The sequence below is a fragment of the Manis pentadactyla genome, chromosome 3, assembly GCF_030020395.1.
Source record: "Manis pentadactyla isolate mManPen7 chromosome 3, mManPen7.hap1, whole genome shotgun sequence".
NCBI lineage: Eukaryota > Metazoa > Chordata > Mammalia > Pholidota > Manidae > Manis > Manis pentadactyla.
The window spans coordinates 161,941,808-161,952,398 of NC_080021.1; the positions used below are offsets into that span (position 1 = coordinate 161,941,808).

Below are 10,591 nucleotides of genomic sequence, written 5' to 3' on the forward strand. Positions count from 1 at the left end.
TTCAACAGAGGCCATTGCTGGCTACTCTATCCCAAGTGGTCTACCAGTGAGGTATATTATTTTATTTTATCTTATTTTTCATCTTATTTTATTGTCTTTATAATACTTTTGCTTATTTGAAATAATCTTCTCAATTTTTCTATTTATTAATTTAATGTCCTTTCCACCTTCCGTAATGTAACATCCTTAAGAACAGGCACCTTAACTATCTGATCTATTGTGGTATCATATATGCCTGGAACAATAATAAGCATATAGGAGGCTTTCAGTAAGTACTTATTATCTTGATTAGTTAAATAAACAATTCATTCATTTATATAGGATACAAAATATTTAGCCATGGAAGATTTTATATTTAATTCTGTATTTTTTAACATCTTTCTGGAAGATGGAATTTTGGAACAATTCTAGATTGCCTAGCAACCAACAAGGCAAGCGAGTAGAACCATGCTAAATGGATGAATAAATAATTCTTACTTAAGTAAATAATTCTGTCATACTATCCTATTCCAAGGTAGTTAATCTGCTTAATTCAAAATTTTCCTCTTAAAAGGAAGTTAGAACCTTTATAGATGATCAAGCACTAACAGCCACAAAGCAAAGAAATTTGGAATCTTCCCATTCCCAGAAAGTGAAGCTCTGAAGGGCAATGAAGTAGAAAATTTATGAATGAAGGAGAAAACATTTGAAATATTTTAGTCCTTGTCTGGAAGTCAAACATGAAAGAGAAAAATAAAGACTTTAAGGTCACAAGAACGGGTTGATAATCATGGACTTTCCAGTTCATCTATTCACTCAACAGGCATTTTCAAATAACTATAATATGTGACAGCACTGGGAATATTGGCACGATCAAGATATACATAGACCTCCTTTTCAACCATAACCCTTCCCTTAAAGTCTTAACTGAAATGGTTCTTGACCTTGAATGCACATTAGAATTGCCTTGAGACTTTTGAAAATCTGTGTACCCAGACTGAATCTCAAACCAATTCATCAGAATCAGAATTGGGTGGGGTCAGAGCAGCAATATTTTTATAATTCCCCAGGTGATTTCAAAGTGCAGCCAAAGTGAAGAGTTACTGCTCTACTGTATTCCCACCAAATGATTATCTACTGAGCTTGAATGTTCTTGTACTTTAAGCTCCAGGAGGGAAGGAATTGTGCCCATTTTCCTGCACCGTTATGTTCCCAACATCTAGCACAGAGCCTGAGAACTGGTGGGCACTATGAACAATTATAGACTGAATGAGTGGAAATCTTCAGTGTGTTCTAAAAGCAGTACATGAAACTTTGGGAGCTCTAATCAACAGGAAGACTTTCTTTATCATTAGAAGTGTATGTTCTTCTCACTTCTGATTTCTGTATAAAGGTAGTTTCCCTAAACACACCCCTGAACCTTTCTACCCATTTATTCACTCTGTATCTGCGAAGGTAGATAGCTACTCTGATGGATAGATTTGGGATGAATAAAGGGACAAATTGGCTCAGCCCTGACTTTCCTTCTTCTGGGAGTGAAATCTGGGAACATACAGGAATGTATATCCCTCCTTCCTCTGGGAACACTGCCCTCATGGAGAGGCCTCCCTGTCCAGTGCTGCCTGGCACAGGAAATCCACCTAATTCTGAAGTTGACTTTCATACCAAGAGTGTCATTACAGTTGAACTCCATCGTTAGTAAGGATAATGCTTTGATCTTTATCTGCTACTCTTCTGTTGATCTTCTTAAAAATCTCAGAACTCCAGTGCAACAGGAGGGTGCTGTTCGTTAGGGGCCCTTCCAGAATTTGAAATTCTGTTTATTGAACTGATACTGCCATCTAAACATTATAATACTGTGTTAATTATACATTTGGAAATAAAAGAAAAAGCCCACTTGCACCTGACAGCCTCTCAAATATTAATGATAGCTGTCATGCTCACCCAACCACCCTTGAGTTTCTTTTTTAAAATTTATTTATAAAGGCATATTATTCCAGATCCTTCAATAACATGTTTTGGGGTGCCTCTCACAATCTAATTTGCTTATAAGGCATTTCATTTTATGTCTGTTCTTCTTAAGCTGTGTTGCCCAGCAATAATTCCCATGGTCTCCTTCAATATATGAAGTCAGAAAGAGATATTTATTTGTGAGTAAATCTTTTGTTTTTTTAAAAAAAGTGGATTGGAAATGCTAAGTATATACATTATCATCTTTTGTATCTGTATGTTCATATATGCTTATTTGCTTTTCTAAATAAAATGGAAAGGGTCAAGCTGTTGTCCCATATATAGATGATGATTCAAAAATGGTTTTCCATTTTAAATTGAAGGCATTTCAGTCATTCAGCTGAACTTGCTAAAACAAAAACATGAGAAATTTTATTAGACTAACATTCATTAGAAACAGATTGAAATAAAAAACATAAAATGTTTGTAGGCTCTCAACACTTTTTAAGGTAGATAAATGATAGATATATTTAGCTATATTACCTCTGATGTCATATATGCATATACTTCTATAAAATTAAATTTATATATTAGAAGTATAGATAGGTTCAAGTATATGATATTAGTGAATAGAGGCAAAAGAATAAAATAACTCTAACTTTCTCTTAGAAAGAATGCAAAAAACCTTAAGTATGGGTAAATCTAATACCCTGTAGCAAAAGACAACTTAAGCAGGTTGAGTCTGTTTATTTCATGAGTGCTTATCATTGTGAGCCCACAGTTTGACAGCAGTGTCTGATTAGAATGAGAAAGATTAGCAGAGACAAACATAAGGAGCTGATGCTATATCTTATGAGTCATGGGGAGGAACTCAAGGAGGAAATATCGTGAAGTTTTCATTGCACCGATGCAAACTAAATCTTCCTATTCATGAGTGTCCATCTTTTATACCTAAAGATGGCTGAGATTTGGCAAACAAAATTATCTTGCTGAATGAAGTATACAGCAATTTCCCAACACTGGAATTCAATATAGCCCAACAGTGTGACGAATTGTAGGCCCAGAGAGAAGTATTGGTGAGTCCAGCCATGAAATTTCACATAGGAAAGGAATTCACATCTGTTCTTAAATGACAATAACCCAGAAAGATAGAAGATTGATTCAGGAGCCTCTGCAAATGTTTTAGCTCTTAAAGTACATGAGGACTTAGAGGCATTCCCTTCTATAAGTGTAGACATCAGGCTAGTAATCTATTCAGCAGGAAAACAAGCTAACAAGCAGTTTATGATACCTGAATTGTATTTTCTAAACATAAAATGAAGGGGCTGAGACTGTGATGGTGGCTCACTTTGAAAGTTTCTGAATCTGCTTCCATAAACATCTTTGAGTGCTGTAAGCCAGTAACTATGTAAAGCATTTGATATCTCTTACCCTACTTGTTATTCACAACTGTAAGCAATTCTGAAATATTTGCAAGTAAGATCGTTCTTCCAAACAATATAATTAGGATAGAGAACATACATGTCATAGTAAAGACTAACATGAATAAAAGATTATATGCAATAACAGAAATGGAACACACATTAAGAAAATATGTGTTAAAACATGCCTTGGAATAATGATATTATTTTGGCCCAATTAAAATAAAAATGAAAGTAATGAACTAAATTCCTTTTCCTTCCTGCTTCCACAATTCTCTATGTCTTTTCCTACTTGCTTCTTACTTACTAATCCTTCCAGTCTCCACTAAGGGTTGTTTCTCCCTGGAAAGGACTTTGAGGCATAAACTCTCAGCATCCTATAATAGATTGGGTTATAAGAAGGGAAATATGCAATAGATGATCAATACATCAGGTTCACTCTCTGGGTCAATAAGTAAACTGTACCTTTCAGAAATGAGCAGGAATGATATACCAAGGATTCATGAATAAATAAGGATCCTGTGGTTCCTTTGCTCTCTTCCATATTGCCATTTTCCTTTCTTATTGTCTCCTTCCTTTGAAAACCTTAACTCTTCCCAATTCTCCTCCTTTCTGAAAGTAGAAGGAATTCATAGACTGAATTTACCCTATGTAGAGAAATTGAAAATATATACTTCTCCAATTACATCTGCAGCACAACTATGCCAATATGTCTTTGTCACTTATTATGAAATGCCAAAGATTAAAATCAATAAAAAGAGGTCATCTACAAAATAAAATATGAAGTAGTCATTATTAAAATAAAAATATGTACTCACATGACCATGATACATTGTTAAAAATACAGGTTATAAAATAATATATAAAATATGTTATTTTTGTAAGTATGGATTTGTACTAAGTATACCATTTTTATAACTAAAAACATCAGGAGGAATATACATGAAAATGTAGTTATTAGACCTGAGGACTAGGTGCTTGGATATTAATTTTCTTTCTTTTACTTCTCAGAATTGTTTGATTTTTTCAAGGTTTATGACTTGTGTTTATATTTTTTGAAACAAAAAATGTTGGGTGGGGTGTGTCTTGCCTGAGGGTTTCAGCCACAGACAAGTTCACTATGCATTCAGTGAGATGAGAAATGACAGCGGAACATGCTTGGGGTAAAAGGGCTTATACCAAGTTTTATTCTCATGGAGGTAGGTCAAGCATCCAACAGTCTGCAGGCCTGTAATCCACCTCTGTCTCTGCCTCTGCCTCTGCTTCTGCCTAGAGTATTCGTTGGAGCTCTTTATAAGTGACTCCAACAATAAAAGCTTATTGCCTTGTGGGTGTGGAATCAGTAGCCTAGTAATAGGCCATTTACATCATCAAGTAGTTAAGGCTCAGGTGAGGTTCCTGCCCAAAGGAACTTCCATTTTCCCCACAGGGTGGATCATGAAAGAGCTGAAAAAGTTAGAGGAAGTGGATGAATTGGGACTTCAACACAGGGTTGCTGCTCTGAAGCCCCGGTATGTTCTATAATATAATAGGTGAGAGATAGATGTAGATATAGGAGATAATATGGATTGCCTCCAATCAAATCACAAACATAATAAGGAAAAAATATAATACAAGAGAAGGGTGGAAAAAGAAGGGATAGAAATGAGGAAAAAAGTCTATAACAGAAATGAAAAACAAATCTTTCAGTAATTTGAGTGTCTTCCTTTTGTTGTTGCTAGCCCAAAATAAAAGCAATGTCCAAATTGATATTGTAAGTCAGATTTGTTTGACAGCTGATACTCATGTACTGTCTGAATTATTTCAAAAGCATGCCTCTGTGGTGTAATACAATAATGCAAATACAGGGGTGTATGTGTATGTGTGTGTGTGTGTGTGTGTGTGTGTGTGTGTGTGTTTAACATACAGGAAAGCATACACAGCAAGAGTAGTCATCAGAAAAAAAATCACAGATTAGGTCCTGAAATAAATGTTTTTGTACACATCTCTAAAAGGAACCTTTAAATAAATTTCATGCACACATTTTTTTCTTTTGGAATCAGAGGAACAAGTTGTATACATGTTTCTCAAAGATGCATCCCTGATCCATCTTCAATATACTTAACTTAGGTCTTACACCAAACTTCATGAATACATATATTTCTCTCCTAAAGTGGTACTTATACAGACTACAGTCAGATATCAACAGAGCAAAATATATATGTACAGATTTTGAAAATAGTCACAGTTTAGAAATTTTATTAAAATATATTAAATATCTCTAGTGTGGCTTTTAAAAATGAAGTTAAATTTATTTATATATATATATAGTTGTATTAAAGTGGTAACAAACCACTCCTATTTTCCTTCCTACACATGTATATGAAAGTAGAAACATTTGTTCTATAACATGTTTAAGTCTTTTTTGTTCCCAGTCACCCTCAGAAGCTTCTATATTGTACTTGCTAATGTGTTTCAAGTCAGAGCCCATGCAAATATTCAGTGGAGCTCTGTTTCCCTGTAGGCAAAATGTGCTTGGCTTCAACAATTTCAGAAAGTTGTCTACTGAAGAGAAACCAATTAGTATCTTAACTTTATTATAATGAAAAAAATGTATCTTCATTCAAGTATAGGGAATTAGAGATTAGAATAGAATTCTGTGCAGCAGGTAGCTTATTGAGTATCAATAACTATATGGTGAACAAAAACAAGGAAAGCTGTTTTGGATTTAATGAATATGGTAAATCTCAGTCTAACAATAACTTTATTTTCCAAGTTCTTACATATTGTCATTTCAGAAGTGGGTGATATTAAAATTTTGGCCAGAAAAATAGCATGCGGGCAGTGGAATATTTCTAAGCTAGGGTGTCCAAAATGAGATGTATGAGATATTCATGAAAAATTTATTAGAAAACAGGTACTTTTTACATTTTAATTATTTAACTTTCATTTCTATAATATCTCATAAAGTTTATGTTGTATTTATTTATATTAGATATGCATTATATGTTTTTAAAGAATAAGTATCAATATATTTGGATAGTGTATTCAAGGGCGTTCAAGATTGTCAACTATTGTTCTAAGGAAATAAAACCCATGCACAGAAGAGGAAAATAATTTAGCCACAGTGGTCTAATGGGCTTTAAAAAGATTGACATATTATTTGTGAACTAAAAGAAATCACATGGAAGAAATGCTGGATCAATGCAGGGCAAAGATTTTCCTAAAATGACTGAAAGAAATAAATTGCAAATTATGATAGTAATAATAATTTTAAAATTCAGGCAGGAGAATCATTAAACTAACTGATTGGCCTACTTTTCTATTTAGAGCAGTTCAAAATCCCTTACCTAATAGAAATGGAATTGTAAGAAAGGGAATTTTTAAAAAGTGAGTTGTAATATACTTGGTCAATTGTTTTGCTTTGCTGCATTGATTGAGAAATCAGTATAGACATTACAGCAAATTTTAAAACTCCATGCAGAACTTTGTAGATACTAATACCACTCATAATTGTGGCTGAGTATAATTGTTCCCCTCCCTTCCCCTACCTGCCTGAAACTATAACTAACTCTCCAAATGGAAAATTTCATTTTGTCGTGAAAAGTAGAGGAAGCAGAGAGGGTAGAGCAGCGTCCTTCAAGAACATCAGATGAGGTAGGAATGTCACTCTGAATACACTGAGAACCCACAGAAGAAAGGAAGAGGACCAGAGGCATAGTGAAGAAGGCCTTGGGAATCAGAGGAGCTAAGGGCTTTCACTCCTAGCCACCCAGTCCAGAAAATTGCAAAATCAAAAGGGGCAGAATGTTTGCTTGTGAAGTATAAAAGCCTCCAGATGGAGAACTCTGAGCCAGAATGCTAAGGCTAACTGGTGAAGGACCTAGCAAGATGGAAGGGTCAGTTAATTTATTAGAAGGATAGACGTAAAATATTAACATTGGAGACCCGAGCAAATGGCTTTTGGAAACTCCAATAAAGCAGGGATGCCTCAAACTCACAGGCTTTGGACAAGCTGAAAAGTCAAATTCTACACTCACATGCTGGCATGGATTTTCTTTTTAAGTCAATGTCTTAGGCTTTAACAGCTAAAACCAAGTAATTTAAAAAATACAATAAAATCTGCAGCTGTAAAGACTGTGGAAACTTACTTAACAGCATGAGCTAAAGATAACCAGGAATTTGCCACTGGGAACTATTTAATGCTTTTGATGGAGCAGCAGCATACAGGGCCTGAGGTAATTGATGTACAGAAAGAACAAGCTAATAAATAATAGTTCTAGAATTTCTATGATTTAAGGGGGATGGGAGTGTTAAGTTGATGGATAAGTCCCACAATGCTTTTCTTTTATAAGGTCTGCTAAGTCTAGTTGGCAATCATATTTCAAATCCATTCATAAGGTCCCTACAGAAGAATAAAAAACAAGTGTCAAGTGTCTGGACACTCACCAAAAATAGAACAAAGGTTGTATGTATATACATGCTCAGCATTAATAAATGTGTTAAACTGTCACTTCTGGTGAATCCATTTAGCATGATTTTTCTATGCATAGAAATGTAGATGGTTTCTAACTAGCAGCTTTAAAATAGGCTTTAGTAAATTCTAACTAACAGAAATTGAACAGGAACTAGGGAGATAAGAATGAGTGTTACTAAGCTTTCCTGGCCTTGTTTTTTCTTACTTGTTTTTTTTGTTTCTGGAATCCTGTTTTTCTGTGTATGCTAGTTTCTGTTTTTGTTTTTCATAAGGAAGTTAAGACCAGTTTGAACATGCTGTGACTCTGCAATTGAGGGCATAAACTCACTGACAAGCGATCCTGATCAGATCAGCACTATGTTGATTAGCTATTTCTGCATAGCAAACCCTCTCAAACTCGGGCTTAAAACAATAACCTCTCATTATTTTTGATGGTTCTAGAAGTCAGCCAGGCTGTGCTGTGATTTGGTCTGGGCTCAGGAGATCTCCTCTGGGCTTGCTTGTTTTGGGAATCCAGAACAGGTCAGCTGGAGGCTGGGACTTCAGGGATGGTTTTTCATCTTCCAGGAGGCTGTCTCAGGCTGCATCTCAGGGTGGTGGCAGGCTTGGAGAGAAAACCGAAGTGAGAGGCTCACTGTCTCTTGAAGCCTGGACAGGAAACTCGCCTGCTATGACTCCTGCCCATTTTATGGATCAAAGCAAGTCAAGGCCCAGACTCAATCTGGGCTTAAATGATGGCTCAGATTCAAGAGGTGGAGGGAAAGAGTCTGTATAGGAGTAGTCTTTCACAAGGGATATAAATACAGTGATGGGTACAAAATGGAGTCATTTTTACAATCAGTCTGCTAAAAAAATAACATGTAAATCCAGTATCTGTATTACTTGCATTGACATTTTATAACAGGAAAGACTAGACAGTTATTCTCTTGTCTGAACATATCTAGGCACAGTGGGGAGCTGATATTTAAAGGCAGATAACCTGGACCTATATTGTTTGGACTTCAGTCCTGGCTCTAAAATTTAATATCTGCATGATCTTGGGAAAATGTTTTATCTCCCAATGCCTAAATAGTCTCATCTATAAAACAGGAATGATAAGTAGTATCTATATCAAAGTGTTAGTAGAAGGACTAAATAATCTATAGAGCCTGGCACACAATCATCTAATAAGTGTATTAAATTTTATTATTGGTAGCATTGATAGAAAAATATTAGCAAAGAGATAATTGCAAGAATGGGGAATCCAGTGGATTTTTAGCTAGACTTGCAAGTGATCTGGCTAAGCATCAATAATTTGTGAGGTACAGTACAGTACCATATCCCTATTATTTAGCCTTGGTTTTAACTATCTCTAAATTAGTTTATTTAAATCTTGCTCAGTCCTTCTAACAAGTAAATCAGCAAAGTATATAACTGCTCTATACTTACTTCACTTTTAAAAAAATGGGATTCTGAATTCACTTCAGTGCATTTTAAAGAAAGGCTTTATCAAAGCAATCTGTAATTATAGCAGCAGGCTCCAGATAGGACCAGAGGGAAATATTCTAAATCAGGTCTTTCATAGAATTAGAAATATTTCCCTTCCTTCTTCTCCCAAACCTCACTTCCAATCCTTTCACCCACTACCCAGTAAAGAATAAAATAACCAGATTAAAAGTCTTGTGATCTCAAGTTCATGTATCATAAAAAGAACATATCCTACCCATGGGTAGAGAGAGAAGGCAAAGGCAGCCTCCTAACTACAGATCACAGCTAAGGAGTATGTATCAAGCACCTATCAGGTGAAAGAAGGGTGGCAGAGCTTCTGTGAGATGAGAATGAAGGAGAAATCTGGGAAAAGAATGCCAAGTCACCAGAGAAGCCAAATATGCTCCCAAGCAGCCAAAACATAAGCATGTGCCTGTGTGCCCAGGGCCTAAAAGAAATCCATATTGAAAGAAAATCAGGCTTTAGATCTAAAGGAAATCATCTTCTTTGTATATTTTGCCTGCAGTTTTGATTTTCTTTTTATCTCAAAAGGATTTGCATGAACCATTTCAATTCATTTTTCTTGCACAGATTCAGCACATTTTAACAGCATGCTGACATTCTCATGGAAGAAGTTGAATTTGATATATGCCTTTTAGTGTCCTTCAGTAGAATGGACCACTCACACTCACTTTGCTGGTGAGCTTCAGGGAGGAAGAATCTAATATTTATTGAACACTTGATGTATAGCCAGAAGCCGCCAAACATTTTCACATATGTTCTGTCACTTAATTCCTGCTACTATCCTAAAATGGGGTTAATTATCCCATTTTACAGATGAGAAGACGGAAGACAGATTCAAGAGGCCCTGTGACTTGGCCAAAGCCATAGAGCAAGTATTCCACTGGAGCAAAACCAGACTGAGTGCTTGCCAGTTAAGAGAGAAAGATAAGCAGCAAATCTGCAGGACGTCTCTCCCATGCCCACCACTTTTCATCCCCTTCCAAACAGCTGTATTGCACAACTAAGATATTCATCTCCATTCACACTGCACAAATGCCTCAGGCAGAAGATCCGGCAGAATTCTCAAATTAACTACCAAAACATCTCTCTCACACACATCTACACACACCACACACACACACACACACACACACACTGAATGAAATCCAGGAGTTGAAAAGGGACACAAAATTTAAGGTCTGTGCATGACAGAGATTTGAATATAACTGAAGCTTTGCTTGCATCTTTTGTGCTCATCACCCTGAGATCTGTTTTCAATTTTTACCTTGTTTAGCACCCTGTCCTGGGGAGTGCC

The 10,591-nt window shown here is 35.7% G+C and overlaps 1 long non-coding RNA gene across 2 annotated transcripts in view; it reads left to right on the plus strand.

The window, feature by feature from the left end:
- Window positions 1-10,331, plus strand: part of LOC118908867 (uncharacterized) — a 269,898-nt gene extending 259,567 nt beyond the window's left edge. For both annotated transcript variants that reach the window (XR_008996521.1, XR_005023404.2), the window contains one exon: window positions 10,111-10,331. This is a non-coding gene — a long non-coding RNA (uncharacterized LOC118908867). The remainder of the gene's footprint in view (window positions 1-10,110) is intronic.
- The last annotated feature ends 260 nt before the right edge of the window (window positions 10,332-10,591 follow it).